The 19,176-nt window shown below is 44.8% G+C and overlaps 1 protein-coding gene and 1 pseudogene across 1 annotated transcript in view; one reads left to right on the top strand and one right to left on the bottom strand.

Annotated features, from left to right (window-relative positions):
- Positions 1 to 19,176, top strand: part of ALK (ALK receptor tyrosine kinase) — a 678,620-nt gene that overhangs the window by 31,133 nt on the left and 628,311 nt on the right. The gene's annotated exons all lie outside the window — the stretch shown is intronic.
- Positions 16,344 to 17,727, bottom strand: LOC112820904 (keratin, type I cytoskeletal 19 pseudogene; annotated as a pseudogene).

The following is a 19,176-nucleotide window of genomic DNA, read 5'->3' as shown; positions in this document are numbered from 1 at the left end:
TTTGACAGGTGCTTGGGAGGCATGAATGACACACTTGATCAGAAACTTCCTGATGTACGTTAGTGTTAATTGTAACATTACATTCGTTAAAGTTGCATTGCATTGCCCACCTTACTATAAAAGGGTGATTGTCACCCAGCATCCTCTCCAGGTCTCCCATTACCCTGGGATGCTTGGTTTCCTATATGCACCTCTTTCAGAAAATCTGTTGCAAGCTGTCACTGACATGTGCATGACTGATCGTTATTTCCATTTTTGGAGGAGATGAGTCTTTACCCCCAAAGGAGTGACTTTCAGATACCATGATGTTGGGGGCCTCCATCCAAGACTTGAGCCATGTGGCCTGAGGCAAGTCTCTGGCTATGTGAAATTGAGGCAAGGGAACATTTAGCTGCTAGGAGCTCTTTGTTTTTAGATCCAGGTTCACAGTTTATTAATTCAGTTACTTTAGGTTAATCGCATATATAAAACAGGATTTATGATACCTAACCTGCCTACCTCCCAGAGATTCTGAGCACAAAGAAAGAATAATGTGAAAATACTTTGTCAACAATTTAATATTATTCAAATGTACAGCATTGTTGGTGGTTCTCTCTAGGAGGAAAAGAAGCTAACTGCCACTTCTCCTCTTAGAGATAGGCTCTGCCTAAAAAGGAAATCCTACCCCCTCAAATGTTTGTTTTGAGGGTTCCAGGAGACAGGAGAAGGACTATCAAGTCTGTAACTCCTTTGTAGCAGAGAGAACAAAAGACAGAATTTCAAACTCACCTTTAGAAATCCCAGGGCACAGAAATCCAGATTTCCATCAAAGGCATTCAGGGATTCAGACCCAGGCTGCTTTGACCTTGGAAACTCCCACTTTTTCATCCTAAAACAGGATGAAAGTTGGCTAGGTACTAACAGACTTTACCAAATAGAAGACATGGTCTCTTTACTCTGGTGACATACAGTCTGATTGGCGTGGGGGAAAGGCAGATTCACAGAGTGGCTAAATCTCAGTGCAAGTGGTATGGGGTATAGGGTCTATTGCCAAAATGAATGCCCAGTTAAGACAGTGGGCAGAGCTTACTTCTCTCCTACATGTATGTTCTGTGTTCCACGGAAAGTGTACATGGCCTGGAAATACTCACTTAGGGGACTGAAACCCTTAGGAGGTACACATTTTTGGAAGCGTTTCTGCACGATGCATATGTAAAGCACCCTGTTGTCTTGTTTAATCAGCTTACTCTCAGTAGCATCAGGCAATAGCTGGCTAGCTGGTGGTTTTCCTTTTCACTTAACAGGCCACATCATAAATGAAGTGACTGCTTGGTCAGGCATTTAGGGCTAGGAATACTTGAGACCATCTTCCTCAGGGTCTTCATCCACCTCATCTGACCACCTACCACCCCCCACCTCATTTTCATTCATTCTTTCTCTCTAGAGACAGATCCATAGATCCAGATCTCCTTCCTTCTTTCTCCTCTCACCGCTCTGCAGAGGAACTGGACAGCTCTGGAAACATTTTGTTGTGTTCAAATGTACTTTTAAATGTTACCAAAGTAAAAAGACACAACTTTTAAAGAAGAAGCCACAAGACTAGTAGTTTTCTATTCATAGTCACTTTTTGGTTTGAATTAACTTCTACCCAGTGGTTTTCAGACTGTGTCCAGGGATGGAGATGCCCCCACTTTTGATTACACCATAGCTTCATGAATTTTATACACTGGGATCATCTTATAGAACTTCACTTGACGAAATGTTCTGATACAGATAAACAGCATGCAAATCCCTCTTTTATACCAACAGTGAGTTTCCTAAGAATCAGAGGAAGTGGTGTACTGGATGTTGGACTAAGGTTTTTCAAATAGTAAAGAAACAGTCTTAGAAATTGGCATGTGACTCAATGTTTTTTTTCCAAGTGGTTTTGGATGAAAGTAAAAAATATGAAGACTGTGCTTATAGTAAGAGGAAATCGTTTTTGAGAAATTGATAGGAAGTCACGTACATATCTTGAACTTGACTTCTGTGAACTCAGGGTACTCCAGAGCTAATATGTCATACTCAAAAGAAGCATTAGTGAGGTGTTTTTGTTGTTGTTGTTGTTGTTTGCTTGTTTCTTTCTTTCTTTCTCTCTCTCTTTCTTTCTTTCTTTCTTTCTTTTTCTTTTCTTTTCTTTTCTTTTCTTTTCTTTTCTTTTCTTTTCTTTTCTTTTCTTTTCTTTTCTTTTCTTTTCTTTTCTTCTTTCATGATGGTGGGGAATTACATGGTAGGTTTCAAGACCATTGGTGCCCATGAGTCTCTGACTTGTGAGGGAGGCTCAGTCCCTAGAGCAGCATAGCCCCTGGAATCTGTACTTGTGGTGGTTGAACAAAGGGAAAATCCCTTTAAAGAAAATAGGTGCTGTGGAGATAGTAATTTGCAGTTGAGAATTAATCCAGCAATTAACCCTGCTATATCCAGGGGTTTATATTTCTCTGAATCCTGCTTTGAATTGTATCATTCCTTTTTTTTTTTTTTTTTTTTTTTTTGAGAGAGAGGAGTGAGGGGAGGGACAGAGAGAGAGAAGGAGGGAGAGAATCTCAGGCAGACTCCATGCTCAGCATGGAGCCTGACACAGGGCTCGATCTCACGACTCTGAGATCATGACCTGAGCCGAAATCAAGAGTCAGATGTTTAATCGACTGAGACACCCAGGTACCCCTGAATTGTATCATTCCTTAAATAAGTAAATGTTAATAAATGGAGTTGTATTAACCTTGATCATTAGCTAATACATAGTCCCTCTTTTATAAAAAGGATAATTGATTGAACTATATGCTCAATGTCTCCAGGCCCAACCATCCACACCCAGGAATAACCATGATAACTGGATCTTGACTCGTATGACCAGAGCCCACGGCGTCAGTATTTACCGGTCGGCAACTAGCTGATCCCGACCTTGCTGAGTCTCCAGAGGTGACACACAGCCAGTGAACCCTCTTCTCATAACTGTCTCTCCTCAAATGGATGGTGGAGAGAAAGGTGCCCAAAAGTTTTTATGGTTACCTGACCTGACATGTTCATTTGCCAAAAAGATTTTCCCCTTTAGCCGTTTGAAGCTCCCTTGTGACATCTGAACACAGGGATGTTTCTTTCTTTTGAAATAAAGGTCTTTGAATGTAGCCATCCTTCCCGTGAGCCCAAGAAAAGATTGTCTGGCTGAGTTCTAAATTAAATGAAGCTACCAGGAAATGAGACAAGAGAAACAGGAACAGACAGGATTTGGGTTCAGTGGAAGATGCAGCATAATGGGCTGTCGAAACCTTTCCTGCTCATTGTGATCTATGGAATAGCACTAGCGTTGCCCCTGGGGAATTTTTAAAAAATGCAGAGTCCCAAGTCCTGCCCCAGACCTGCTGAACCTGGATCTGCATTTTGACAAGACTCCCAGGGTAACAGTTTAAAAAATGGGCTCCAATTCCTTGATATTCCCACCATTGGGAGGTGGGGAGTCCGTGTCCCCTCCCTTGGAACCTGGTTCGGCTTATGACTGTTTTGACCAATAGCATATGGTAGGAGTGACTCTGAGTGACCTTCCGAGAGTAGGTCAGAAATGGCCAAGTAGCTTTCTCCCGATTCTCTTGAGATGCTCACTGTGGGGGAAACCAGCTGCAATGTGAGAAGTCTGAGCATCCTCAGATAGCCAGGAAGGCGCTTGCATAATCTATCCCTCCTAACCCTTGACCTCCAGCCATCCTTGTGAATGAAGCCACCATGGGCCTTGAGACCAGCCCATCCACCAGCTGAGTATGACCAGATGACCCCAGTTGATGCCACATGGAGCAGAAGGATGGCCTAGTCAAGCCAGAGTTTACGAACCATAAAATTCATGGGATGTAATAAAATGGTGTTGTTTTAAGCCACTACATTTTGATGGTGCTTTGTTAGGCAGCAAGATATCCGAAATGTACCGGTACCAGGTGAACTGTATGCCCAGTAAAACTTTAGAAGCACTAGACAAAATGACAACAATCAACCACTCAGGGAGGCATTGGGAGAAATGTGCCGAAGTGGTCTAAATGCTGGGGTGGATGAAGGTGTTCCTGATTTCAAGTAGGACTGTTCCTTTTTCAGGCTTTCTCTTCTCATGTTTACTGTGTAAACTGTGGCAAGTCTTAACCGCAAGAATGTGAAAACCGACATCTATTACGAGTCTACTCTGCCAAGCATTGAGCTAAGTGCTTCACAGTGTTATATCCGCTCCTCTTCATAACAACTTTATGAGTTAGGTATAATTCTTCCCATGTTATCAGTGATGGAACTGAAGCCAAAGAGGTTATAGGACTTGCCCAAGGTGAACCACCTAGAAGTTAAACATAGGTCTCTCTGATTTGAATGCCTCTTTTCCTCAGGTTGTACCATCTTTTGATGGCACAAGGTTGAGATTCACTTACCCTCAGGCCAGACAAGTTACTGTCAGCCAAAGGCACTCTTCCATCCTTCTCTTCCCTCCTGGGGAAAAACAGACATGGCTGGTATCACTGGCCTGAGTTTTGAGTTTAATCTTTTCTGATTTTTTTATATCCAGTCTCTGATGGAGGGCTAACAAAGACCAAGATGCAGGTAACCAAAGAGGTACAGGACCAGGTGCCCATGTACTGCACACCTGTGATCGATTTTTCTTAGGCAGCAGGCTCAAAGGTAATTAATTGGCCTAAGAGGAAATTCTGTCTCATTCTTCAAGGAGTGAATAGATTTGAGCCTAGTTTTTACCCCACTGAGTTTGAGTTCCTCAACTTTGTATTTATCTCATGAATGAGAAATGCATTTCATTTCAGCGTTTTTTACTGAAGGTCATTTTTGGCCTGGTGCAGTACCAGCACTGTTGGGCGGTGGGGTACAGGTGAAAAAATTCGACAGCTACCTGGAGACTTCATCATCACGCACTGATGAATATCACTGGGCGGAGGCTGGAGGATCGCCAGTCTTGAAGGGGCAGGGAATGTTTTCTAGATAAGGTGGGCAAAGGTGGGCCTTGAGGATTTCATAGAGATGGGGTTAAGAGCATTTAGGCAGGGGGCACCAAAAGCAAGGGCCTAGAGTAAGGAAAATGGCAGTGGCAAATCCTAATGGCAAACAGACCCCAGTGGCTGGAGTCAGTCCAGGCTTTGTGTTGTGTGTAGAAGGAGTGAGTTTGGGGTTGGGGGCCCCCAATCCTGTTGACCTTCTTAAAAGGGAAGTCAAGAGACTCTTTAATGCCTTTTTTTTTTAAGAAAAAATTCTCTGTCAATATCAAGGGTAGGCTTACTTGTTTTTTCCATTTTTGACCAAGTAAAAGATGTTTGGGTATTAGGTAGAGTTGCTAGATTTAGCAAATAAATATTCAGGATACCCAGTTAAATCTGCATTTCAAATAAACGTGTTCCATACAATATTTGGGATAGTCATGTGCTCTCCCAAATTTATTCATTCTTTATTTGCAATTCAAATTTAATTTTGTGTCCTGTATTTTATCAGATAACTCTAGTATTATGAAAACACAAACAGCTCCTCTGACTTCTCATGTCTATTCCACAGGGGTGGTGAGAGCTACTTGGTATTGTCTAGTTTTTATAAATGAGTGAAGTTAGCCCAGTGTGGTAGTTCATGTCAAGACATCCTGTTACACTTATACATTATTTTTTCTTATTTTTTTAAATGACCTGTATGCACTTTTCGCTTGGTTTCTTCCTGCCTGCCTTTATTCTCCTGATTTTGACACTTTCAAGTCTGACAACCATAGTTCTGGCAAGTGTTCTGGACCAAGCCAACGTTTGCCGTGAGGAGACGCAAAGGCTCTCATACTTCTAATCCTTCACTTCCTTTTGTGTTTCATAGCAGACTTGGAAGTTATGATGTTTATTTAGACAACCTCAAATAGTGTCCCTGTTTGCACATGGACACGTTGGGTTGGGGCTGTGGTGCTGGTGGGGGTCTTCAGCAGGCTTCTGAAGAGCTGGGGCTCAGGAAAGGAAGGTGTCACACAGGGGGGTGGGCCCCCTCCTAGGATTCACTGGATTAGGGAGCCTCCAGTTATTCTTTCTTCAATTTGATGGCAGTCGACATCATGACGATTGGAGCTATAAGACTAGGGAAAAGGGAGGTGTAGATAGAGTGAAGAGAATGATGAGCCAGTGATTCATTCTGACGTGGAGCAGGTGAAGGGGCTGTGGGAGGGTGAGGAGTTAGGAAAAGTTTTACGGAAGAGGTGACATTTCAGCGAAGTTTTCAGAAGCTGAGTGGAACTTCCGCCCTGTTCTTGCCTGTGGAATCTTGTCTTCTCTCCCAGTCTCATCACGTGACTTTGTGCAGAGTACAAGGGCTCAGCTTGTGACAGCACGTGGAGGAGTCAGGGAGGCAGGAAGCAGGCTGCCATGTCTGGGGGAGCTGGTAGGGGAGTCCCCCTGCCCCCCGGGAAGAGAGGTTTGCTGTACCTGCCATGCCGCCGTGCCCCTTGTTCCAGAGTCAGAATGCTGTTTAGCCCCATCACTCTCTCTTTCTTCCTGTAAGATACGGAAATGCTGCTTTTTGAAACTTGATAAAAGCACCAACCTGCCAATCAGAAGAGGGAAGATCATAATTAATGATAATAGCCCTGTTTTAATTATAGCTATTTAGCAAGTTAGCAGAACAATACCAGTAACACGGCTCCACACTGAATGGGTCGGGAGCAGCATGCTCTTTCTCTCAGCATTCACTCGGTGCCCCTGGAGCTCTGCAAGGTTCAGCTCCCTGTATCTGGAGGGCTTGTCAGTGATTGCTTAGTGGTGTGCCTCTTTCCCTTCCCCAGCAAGGTCTTTCTTCCTGGCTTTCTTCCATACCTTTTGCATCTCATTCCAGGTGCATCTGGCCTTGAGTCAGTGACCTCGGGGTGCAAGGTTGAAGATAGACCTCCATTCTGTTGGGGCAGAGGGGCAAGGTCTGGGGTATACAGATCCCACTGAGGCCCCTTCTGAGCTGTTCTTCCTTGGTTCATCTCTTTGTTCTGGTCAGACTTAGAATTCTAGAAAGTCAGCCATGGAGGAAGGGACCTTAGAGATCCTCTAATCCAGAGTGCTCAAACTCTTCAAGACCAGAAGAGCTTCTCCAATTGAAGGGGAGGGTAAGAGAATGCCCTGCTCACTCAAACCCCTGCTCACTCAGCCTCCACCTTGCCCCTGGCTTGAACCAGCTGGTTGCTCCTTAAGGAACCCTTAAGACGCCTTGGAGAAGTTGTTCATTACCCTCTTTTTTTTTTTTTTTTTTTTTTTTACGATGGGGTGACTAAAGGAAATACAGCTTTTTTACACCCTAGCAATTAGAGACTGGACGAATTAAAACCCAGACCTCCTCCCTTCCAGATATATGCCACTATAATAAACCCACTTAGGTTATTCTTTCAGTGCTGAAAATCCAAATCCATCTATCCATAGATCCCAAAGGACCTATAACGGAGGAAAAAAGGAGCATAGGTAGGTCTTGGGGTCAAGGACAACCCCTAAGTCAGTGACTTTTGTCTGTAGTCCATAAGTGGGGTGTGTGTGTGTGTGTGTGTGTGTGTGTGTGTGTGTGTATGTGTAGGTGCATGTTTGGGCTCTTTTTTTTTTTCTTTGTTGAGAAGAGGATCCATAGTTTTCATCAGATTATGGCAGGATTCATGACCTGCAATATTTAAGAACCGTTGTCAGAGGTTACTCAGCAAATCATGGAAGGGCTCTGACAAACCCCAAGCTTCTGCTTCCTTTCCAAATCAGATTGGCACACCCTTCTGCCTTGAGGCACATCAGCCTTCCCAGCTGGTTTTTCCTACTTCACAGCTAATTCCAAGTGACCACAGAGCAGATCAAGATGGAACCTGACAGGTAGCAAAGGCGTGAAGCAGAAAGGAGAAGAGCAGGTTCTTCCTCAAGGCAGCCAAGGGGCCGATTTGCTCTGAGAGATGACAAAGTGGTCTTGTCATTAATGAGGCGGACATCTCTCCAAGGATGGGTCTGAAGAAAAGAGGCATTTTCCCAATCCTTTTTGTGACAAGACGCAGCCTTTAATGGATGCAGAAGACGTGTGTCAAACGGGATTTCTTGGATCTGCTGTAAATCTGCCATGGGACACTGGCAGGCATAGGGCATCATCTGAGGTGATAAAGAGTTGGATTAGCATGAGTATGAAGTAATAATTTGGCCCTTTGAAATAACTCAGGCAGCGTTTCTTCTCTCTGACAGATTCAGCCCCTGGAGTTTCGGCCTTGTTAGTTATCAGATTTACAGGAAACTTACTGGCTGCTTCCTACCGAGGGGAAGAAAAATTTCTCCCGAAAAGACTTGGGCCTGGCAATCTTTCTTCCTTTCCTAATTCATAAGTGGTCACACTATCTTCATTTCCAAGGAACAATGACTCTGTTGCTTTTGAAAGCAAAGGGACAGAAGAAGCTGGCACATGACAGCCACCCCCTCTTCTGAGTCAAGGTAAATAGATCATTGCATAGGGGGCGAGTCCTTGAGGCCCAACTTCCCATGTTGTTGGTCTTCTGGGACGCACGTGACGTTGCAGCATTGGTTTGGGAGAGAGAGGGCATTCGACCAAGGAGCTGGAGCAGAATGGTTTAAAACAACACACACCCGTTCACACACTGTTACCAGTCATTGATGAGATGCAGATCTTGCTCCAGAGTCCCTGAGTTCACAGGTCAGTTCAGTTGACTTTGTTTTCATTGAAAGACCTTCTCAAAGGAGGACGCAGTGTGCTGCTGCATGCTTGTGTTTGCTCCTTATTTCTCTATGGCCGGCACTTTGGGAGGCACTGGTTGAAGATGAAAGTATTCCCTTAAGCTGCTTCATCTAAAACCTGCTCACTGCTCAGCCTCTATACCTGGGCTCTGCCCAGCCAGCGTGCTGGGCAGCCCCATGCTGTGCTCTGGCCTTTTTCCTGCCCCATCTACCAGCCATGGCTTCTGGATGCTGGATTCCTGGCTGATATCATCTCCTGATGCCACTACCCTCATGACCCAGTGACTCTGTGCGACACACTTGCCAGCTCTATGTGCCCCAGTCCCTCAGCCCAGCTCTGTACTTCCCTTTGTTCCCTAAGCCCATGGCAGGGGAGTTCCTTCCTCATAGTGATTGGCAACCGGTCATCCTCCAGGGTGGACTGGGAATTCCAAGGCCCCTGTAGTGACCTGGGCCTGCTGGGAATGTCCAGATCTGAGTTGGGTGAAGTTGTGTTAGAAAATGTCCCAGCAGAACAGTGCAGCATATTTGCCTAGGGATGATGGTCAGAGAATAAAACTGAGGCTTGGGATTAAATCTGTGGTTGATGGTTTACCGGCTGGTAGAGTTCAGGCCAGTCATGTGACCATGAGCCTCAGTTTCTCAATCTGTAAAATATGGATAATTGCAGGAACGTGTGAGTTCAGTAAATGCATTTGACATGCACTTAACACAAGGCTCAGCTTATCATAGTTTCCATTATTATCACTCAACCTCCTGAAGACTGATTTTCTCTAAAGACCCATAACTTTCTTCTTTGTCTTTTCTCTCCCATTTCTGCGCCTCCTGCACTCCTCAGTGGGTAGAATACTGCAGCTCCACACTAGTATTTCTCAGGGCAATCAAGTCCCTTTACATAAAATGGTAAACAGGTGGTTTCTTTGTAAACAAAAATCTGTGTACTTGATTTATCCTGCAATCCCACAAAATGAAAAAACAGATTTTTATTCTGTACAAGAGCAGAAAACCCATTCTTACCAAACAATACCCTCCTCAATTTGTCTCCCAAGTTGGGATGGGTGGGATAATGACCCCTACAGACTGCAGTAAGCGGGTGGGCCTGCCACCCTCTGATCTGGTGGTTCTGTCTCCCCTCTGGGTCTCGGAGAGAGGCCAGAGTCCTGGTGCTGGGCAGGAAGAAGAGGAGCTTCCTTGCTTCTGGTCACTGGGAGCCACATGGCAGCCGGTCATGCCTTGGGGACCAGCAGCCCCCCGGGGCAGTCTGTTGCATTCTTCCATTGTGGAGCCAAGGGCAACCGCAAGAGGAGCCCTTAGGCTCTCCTGCCCTGAAGCCCTGGTTCTGAAACTTCAGATGGGTAGAGCCTCTGTATGGGAGTGCTGAAGTGGGGGTCTTGCCTCTGCATTCTGTGAAATATTGAACCAATTAAATCAACGGTAGATGGTGGGCTCTGGAGTTCATTCAGTAAATGACTGATTAACTCATTGAATGAATGAATGAACCAATGAATGATTATTGAATTGCTCCTATGCAGCAGACACCATTCTAGGCACTAGGAATATAGCAGTGAACAGAATGGGATAAAAGTTCCCCATCTTGGTAGAAGGTATATTGGAGCAAATTATAGCAGAAAACTTCCCTCATTTGGGGAAGGAAACAGGCATCAAAATTCAGGAGACACAGAGAAGCCCCCTCAAAATCAATAAAAATAAGTCAACACCCCGACATCTAATAGTAAAACTTAACAAGTCTCAGAGACAAAGAGAAAATCCTGAAAGCAGCTCGGGACAAGAGATCTGTAACCTACAATGGTAGAAACATTAGATTGGCAACAGGACCTATACACAGAGACCTGGCAGACCAAAAAGGACTGGCATGATATATTCAGAGCACTAAACGAGAAAAATATGCAGCCAAGAATACTATATCTAGCTAGGCTGTCATTGAAAATAGAAGGAGAGATAAAAAGCTTCCAGGACAAACAAAAACTAAAGGAATTTGCAAACACGAAACCAGCCCTACAAGAAATATTGAAAGGAGTCCTCTAAGCAAAGAGAGAGCCTAAAAGTAACATAGACCAGAAAGGAACACAGACAGTATACAGTCACAGTCACCTTACAGGCCATACAATGGCACTAAATTCATACCTTTCAATAGTAACCCTGAATGTAAATGGGCTAAATGCCCCAATCAAAAGACACAGGGTATCAGATTGGATAAAAAAATAAGACCCATCGATATGCTGTCTGTAAGAGACTCATTTTAGACCCAAAGACACCCCCAGATTGAAAGTGAGGGGGTGGAAAACCATTTACCATGCTAATGGACACCAAAAGAAAGCTGGGGTGGCAATCCTTGTATCAGACAAATTAGATTTTAAACAAAAGACTATAATAAGAGATGAGGAAGGACACTGTATCCTACTTAAAGGGTCTATCCAACAAGAAGATCTAACAGTTGTAAATATCTATGCCCCTAACATGGGAGCAGCCAATTATATAAACCAATTAGTAACAAAAGCAAAGAAACACATCGACAACAATACAATAATAGTAGGGGACTTTAACACCCCCCTCACTGAAATGGACAGATCATCCAAGCAAAAGATCAACAAGGAAATAAAGACTTTAAATGACACGCTGGACCAAATGGACTTCACAGATATATTCAGAACATTCCATCCCAAAGCAACGCAATACACATTCTTCTCTAGTGCCCATGGAACATTCTCCAGAATTGATCACATCCTAGGTCACAAATCAGGTCTCAACCAGTACCAAAAGATTGGGATTATTCCCTGCATATTCTCAGACCACAATGCTTTGAAACTAGAACTCAATCACAAGAGGAAAGTCGGAAAGAACTCAAATACATGGAGGATAAAGAGCATCCTACAAAAGAATGAATGGGTCAACCAGGAAATTAAAGAAGAATTAAAAAATTCATGGAAACCAATGAAAACACAACTGTTGAAAATCTTTGGGATGCAGCAAAGGCAGTCCTAAGAGGAAAGTATATAGCAATACAAGCCTTTCTCAAGGAACAAGAAGGGTCTCAAATACACGACTAACCCTACACCTAAAAGAGCTGGAGAAAGAACAGCAAATAAAGCCTAAACCCAGCAGGAGAAGAGAAATAATAAAGATCAGAGCAGAAATCAATGGAATAGAAACCAAAAGAACAGTAGAACAGATCAACGAAACTGGGAGCTGGTTCTTTGAAAGAATTAATAAGAGAGATAAACCCCTGGCCAGACTTACAAAAAGAAAAGATAAATGACCCAAGGAAATAAAATCATGAATGAAAGAAGAGAGATCACAACCAACACCAAAGAAATATAAACAATTATAAAAACATTTTATGAGCAACTCTATGCCAGCAAATTAGGTGATCTGGAAGAATGGAGGCATTCCTAGAGATGTATCAACTACCAAAACTGAACCAGGAAGAAATAGAAAACCTGAACAGACCTATAACCACAAAGTAAATTGAAGCAGTCATCAAAAATCTCCCAAGAAATAAGAGCCCAGGGCCAGATGGCTTCCCAGGGGAATTCTACCAAACATTTAAAGAAGAATTAATATCTATTCTTTTGAAATTGTTCCAAAAATTAGAAATGGAAGGAAAACTTCCAAACTCGTTTTATGAGGCCAGCATTACCTTGATCCCAAAACCAGACAAAGACCCCATCAAAAAGGAGAATTACAGACCAATATCCTTGATGAACATGGATGCAAAAATTCTCACCAAAATACTAGCCAATAGGATCCAACAGGACATTAAAAAGATTATTCACCACAACCAAGTGGGATTTATCCCTGGGCTGTAAGGTTGGTTCAACATCCGCAAATCAATCAATGTGATACATTAATAAAAGAAAGAACAAGAACCATATGATCCTCTCAATAGATGCAGAAAAAGCATTTGACAAAGTACAGCATCCTTTCTTGATCAAAACTCTTCAGAGTATAGGGATAGAGGGTACATACCTCAATACCATAAAAGCCATCTATGAAAAACCCACAGTGAATATCGTTCTCAATGGGGAAAAACTGAGAGCTCTCCCCCTAAGGTCAGGAACACGGCAGGGATGTCCACTATCACCAGTGCTATTCAACATAGTACTAGAAGTCCTAGCCACAGCAATCAGACAACCAAGAGAAATAATAGGCCTCCGAATCAGCAAAGAAGAAGTGAAACTCTCACTGTTTGCAGATGATATGATACTGTATGTGGAAAACCCAAAAGACTCTACCCCAAAACTGCCAGAACTCATACAGGAATTCAGTAAAATGGCAGGATATAAAATCAATGCACAGAAATCAGTGGCATTCCTATACACCAAAAACAAGACAGAAGAAAGAGAAATTAAGGAGTCGATCCCATTTACAATTGCACCAAAAACCATAGATACCTAGGAATAAATCTAACCCAAGAGGCAAAGAATCTATACTTAGAAAACTATAAAATACTCTTGAAAGAAATTGAGGAAGACACAAAGAAATGGAAAAACGTTCCATGCTCATGGATTGGAAGAACCAACATTGTGAAGATGTCAATGCTACCTAGAGCAATCTACACATTTAATGCAATCCCTATCAAAATACTATCCACTTTTTTCAAAGAAATGGAACAAATAATCCTAAAATTTGTATGGAACAAGAAAAGATCCCAAATAGCCAGAGGAATGTTGTAAAAGAAAAGCAAAGCTGGTGGCATCACAATTCCAGACTTCAAGCTCTATCACAAAACTGTAATCATCAAGACAGTATGGTACTGGCACAAAAACGGACACATAGATCAGTGGAACAGAATAAAGAGCCCAGAAACGGACCCTCACTCTATGGTCAACTAATCTTTGACAAAGCAAGAAAGAATGTCCAATGGAAAAAACAGTGTGTTCAACAAGTGGTGTTGGGAAAATTGGACAACCACATGCAGAAAGATGAAACTGGACCATTTCCTTACACCACACAGAAAAAGAGACTCAAAATGGTTGAAAGACCTAAATGTGAGACAGGAGTCCATTAAAATCCTAAAGGAGAACACAGGCAGCAACCTCTTCGACCTCAGCCGCAGCAACTTCTTCCTAGAAACATCGTCAAAGGCAAGGGAAGCAAGGGCAAAAACGAACTATTGGGACTTCATCAAGATAAAAAGCTTTTGCACAGCAAAGGAAACAGTCCACAAAACCAAAAGACAACCGACAGAATGGGAGAAGGTATTTGCAAATGACATATCAGATAAAGGGTGAGTATCCAAAATCTATAAAGAACTCATCAAACTCAACACCCAAAGAACAAATGATCCAATCAAGAAATGGGCAGAAAACATGAACAGACATTTTTCCAAAGACATCCAAATGGCCAGCAGGCACATGAAAAAGTGCTCAACATTGCTCAGCATCAGGGAAATCCAAATCAAAACCTCAATGAGATACCACCTCACACCCATCAGAATGGCTAAAATTAACAAGTCAGGAAATGACAGATTTTGACGGGGATGCAGAGAAAGGAGAATCCTCCTACACTGTTGGTGGGAATGCAAGCTGGTGCAGCCCCTCTGGAAAACAATATGGAGGTTCCTCAAAAACTTGAAAATAGAGCTACCATACGACCCAGCAATTGTGCTACTGGGTATTTACCCCAAAGATACAAGTGTAGGGATCCAAAGGGGTATGTGCACCCCGATGTTTATAGCAGCATTGTCCACAATAGCCAAACTATGGAAAGAGCGAAGATGTCCATCGACAGATGAATGGACAAAGAAGAGGTGGTATATATATATATATATATATATAATGGAATATTATGCAGCCATCAAAAGGAATGAAATCTTGCCATTTGCAATGACGTGGATAGAACTGGCGGGTATTATGCTGAGCAAAATAAGTCAATCAGAGAAAGACATGTATCATATGATCTCACTGATATGAGGAATTCTTAATTTCAAGAAACAAACAGGGTTGCTGGAGTGGTGGGGGGTAGGAGGGATGGGGTGGCTGGGTGATAGACATTGGGGAGGGTATGTGCTGTGGTGAGTGCTATGAATTGTGTAAGACTGTTGAATCACAGACCTGTACCTCTGAAACAAATAATGCAATATATGTTAAGAAAAAAAAAAGAGGAAGATAGTACAAAGGGATAAAATGAAGGCGGGGAAATTGAAGGATAGACGAATCATGAATGACTATGGACTCTGAGAAACAAACGAGGGTTCTAGAGGGGAGGGGGTGGGGGCATGGGTTAGCCCAGTGATGGGTATTAAAGAGGGCATGTACTGAATGGAGCACTGGGTGTTATACACAAACAATGAATCATGGAACACTACATCAAAAACTAATGATGTAATGTATGGTGATTAACATAACATAAAAAAATATCATGGTGTGACAAAAAAAAAAGTTCCCCATCTGTTTATATTCTAGAAGGGAGAGTAGACAATAGCCAAGAAATACATAGCACGTGAGTGGGTATCAAGGGTCAGGGAGAAAACAGAGCCTGGGAAGGGAGCGAGCAGCTGGTTTACATAGGAGGGTCAGGAAAGCCTCTGAGACAGGCTGATGTTAGAGCAGGAATGATGTGAGAAGTGGAGCCATGGGGAGAATCTTGAGGAGAAGAACTCCAGGCAGAGGGAACAGCAAGCACAAAGGGTCTGTGGTTAGAGTGTATGTTAGCCTACATCAACCTCCAACTTTAGCTCATAAATAGGCAACAAAAAAAAATTAAAATTAAGCAGTTACATGCTTATTTCTGATATGCAAGTGTGACCCCATAGGGGCATCTGTAAATATAAATGCATGGTATTAGATTTGCTCTGAGCCCCCTTCTGTAGAACAGTGCTTGGAGGCTGATTTTTATTATGGGTACCAGTAGGCCATGATTGTGGGGAGAAGCCAGGACCAACGCATTTTACTTCTGTGTGGTGTCCTTGTGCGTTTCAGTCCTTTAGCACTCATACCTAGCAAAGAGGGGCTCAGTGAATGCTTGCTGAATGAATGACCTAGAAGTCAATCAGATAGGTGAGCGCCAGGAGGAAAAGCTCAAGTCAGGAATGGAGGGGGCGCTTGGGAGTGAAGGGGCTGTGTTGTTAGATTTGGTGACCTTTCAGATCACTTTTGGTTCTGAGAATGGAATTCAACTCCAGTGCTTGAATACAGGTTTTACTGCATATCAAATTATCCCCAAATTTAGCGGCAGCTTAAAACAACAAACATTTATTATCTCAAAGAGTTTCTAAGGGTCAGGATGCCAGGAACGGCTGAGCTGGGGCTCAGGGTGTTTCCTGAGGCTGCGGGCACCTCACTGCTGGACTGGGGCTGGAGGATCGCTTCCCAGGTGGCTCACTCACACCACCGTTGGCAGGAGGGCCTCTGTTCCTCGTTATGAGGGCCTCTCTGCAGGGCTCCCAGATGTCCTCACAGGGCCAGAACCCAGGGACTTGGCCAAGACAAGTTCTGGCTCTGCGCCTCACAGTATGGCAGCCAGCCTCCCACCTTGAGAGTGACCTCAGTGACAGGGCGAGCTGGAAGCAGCAGGGCTTTATTCTGGGCATTACAGGCCAGTCCTTAGTCCAGCACATTCTCTAGGGGAGGTGACTTAGCTGCACCTCTTGAAGGAAAGAGTATGAAAGACATTGCAGACTTTTTTTTTTTTTTTCCGAGCCATAAAACTTTATTGGCAGGTCAAGGGGAAGAACCAGGGGTAGGGTCCCTCCCCTCCCATGGCCCTACCCAGGGGATCTCCTCTGCAGGAGAGCAGGAAGCCCAGGAGGCTGCTGGACTCAGAGAGCCTTGGGGGTTGGCAGGTTGTTGTAGTGGGCATCCTGGCCCTCCAGCAGGCTGCGGTAGGTGGCGATCTCCTGCTCCAGCCGCGACTTGATGTTCATGAGCTGCTGGTACTCCTGGTTCTGCCGCTCAGTGTCGGCACGCACCTCCCTCAGCTGGGTTTCCATGCTGCTGATCAGAGCCTGGATCTGGGCCAGCTGGGCTCCAAGGCGGGCCTCTGTTTCCACCAGTGTTCCTTCCAGGGCGGCTTTCATGCTTAGCTGAGACTGCAGCTCGATCTCCAGACCCTGGAGGGTGCGCCGCAGGTCAGTGACTTCCAACTTGCTCATCTGCAGCTGCTCTGTGTGGCCAGCCACCTCCTGATTCAGCTCCTCGGTCCGGCTGGTGAACCAGGCTTCAGCATCCTTTCGGTTCTTCTCAGCCATGACCTCATATTGGCTTCTCATGTCACTCAGGATCTTGGCAAGGTTGATGCCCGAGCGGAATCCACCTCCACACTGACCTGGCCACCCACCTGGCCCCTCAGGGCACTGATTTCCTCCTCGTGGTTCTTCTTCAGGTAGGCCAGTTCCTCCTTCAGGCCCTCGATCTGCATCTCCAGGTCGGGCCTGGCCAGAGTCAGCTCGTCCAGCACCCGGCGCAGGCCGTTGATGTCGGCCTCCACGCTCATGCAGAGGGCCCGCTCCGTCTCAAACTTGGTTCGGAAGTCATCTGCAGCCAGACGGGCATTGTCGATCTGCAGGACAATCTTGGAGTTCTCGATGGTGGCACCAAGAATCTTGTCCCGCAGCTCCTCGATGGTCTTGAAGAAGTGGCTGTAGTCGCGGGCGGGCCCGGGCCCCTGCTTCTGGTACCAGCCGCGGATCTTCACCTCCAGGTCGCCGTTGGCCTCCTCCAGGGCGCGCACCTTGTCCAGGTAGGAGGCCAGGCGGTCGTTGAGGTTCTGCATGGTGAGCTGCTCATTGCCCGCCAGCAGCCCGTCGGACCCGGCCAGGCCGCCGGCAAAGCTGCCGCCGTAGCCCCCGCCGTAGGCGCCGGAGGACGAGGACACGAAGCGGGCGGAGGACACAGACACGCGGCGGCCGCCGGAGCCCCCGTGGATGCTGGGCGCGCGGAAGGCACCTCCCGCCCCGAGGCGCAGGGAGCCGCCGCCCGGGCCCCCGAAGGACGAGGTGGCGGACGATTGACGATAGCTGTAGGAAGTCATGGCGAAGGAGGACTCGGACGACACTGGTCAGAGGAGCAGCCAGACTTTTTTTTTTTTTAAGATTTTACTCATTTGAAAGAGAGAGAGAGAGAGTGAGAGCACAAGCAGGAGGAGCGTCAGAGGGAGAGGGAGAAGCGGACTCCCCGCTGAGCAGGGCTCATCCCAGGACCATGGGATCATGACCTGAGCCAAAGGCAGATGCTTAACCGACCGAGCCACCCAGGCGCCCCCAAGACTTTGTAGACTTTTTAAAAGTCACTGTGTCCACTTTTTTAGCTGTGGAAACTTCATCAGGTCATTCATGTTGATCCTCGGGTGCTCCTTTCTGGCTCTTAGCATACTGCTTAAAACATGCAAAGCATTCTGTTAACGTTTATTCATTTAGCTTATTCATTTAAGAGAAAAGGCAAGAACAGGTGGACAGAAGGCTGAGAGGGTGGTCAGATATTAAAAAACACACGGGCCACCCCTGAGAGATTCTGATTCAGTTGGTCTTAGGTAAGATGCAAGCCTAGGTATGATTTTTTTTTTAAGTTTTCTGTGTTTATTTAAGACAATGTTTGTATTTAGTTCTTATTCTGGTAAAATATATAAACATCAAATTTAACATTTTAAACAGTTTTTTTTTTTTTATTTGTCAGAGAGAGCACACAAGCAGGGGGAGTGGCAGGCAGAGGGAGAGGGAAAAGCAGACTCCCCGCCGAGCAGGGAACCCGACATGGGGCTCGATCCCAGGACCCTGGGATCATGATCCGAGCTGAAGGCAGTCACTTAACCGACTGAGCCACCCAGGTGCCCCATTTTAAACAGTTTTAAATGTACATTGACATTAAGTACATTCACAGTGTTGTGCGTCTGTCACCACTGTGTATTTCTAGAACTTGTTCATTACCCCAAACAGAAACTCTACACCCATTAAACGATAACTCCCCATTCTCCCATTCCTGTAATCCCTGGTACCACCTATTCTGCTTTCTGTTTCTATGAATTTGCCTTATGAGGGTATTTCCTGTAAATGGAATCATATAGTAAGTGTCCTTATTTCACTTAGCATAATATTTTCAGGGTTCATCCGTGTTGTAGCATGTGCCAGAATTTCATTCCTTTTTCAGGCTGAATAATACTCAGTTGTGTGTTTGTACCACACTTTGTTTAACTGTTCATGTGCCGGCGAACACATCTTGGGTGGTCTCCACCTTCCGGCCATTGTGAATAGTGCTGCTGTGAACATAGGTGCACAAGGATCTGTGTGAGTCATGCTTTCAGTTTGGGGGATATAAACCCAGAAGTGGAATTGCTGGATCAAATGGTAATTCCATGTTTAACTTTTCGAGCAGACTGACTGTGGATGAGGGCTTCTGAGGAGGGTCATGAGCTGCGTGAGAATGGAGGGAGCTAGTTGTCGAGGCCCATGTAGTTAAGCCCCAGGGCTTATATCTGTGTAAACGTGTCTCCAATATTTTGTATGGAGGCCCCTCTGAAA

Source organism: Callorhinus ursinus, unplaced genomic scaffold (assembly GCF_003265705.2).
Source record: "Callorhinus ursinus isolate GAN/ISIS: 27379988/994484 unplaced genomic scaffold, GSC_fseal_2.0 scaffold10, whole genome shotgun sequence".
NCBI classification, from domain to species: domain Eukaryota; kingdom Metazoa; phylum Chordata; class Mammalia; order Carnivora; family Otariidae; genus Callorhinus; species Callorhinus ursinus.
Note: the sequence above shows the minus strand (reverse complement) of the source record. Positions and strands in the feature narration are given on the sequence as shown.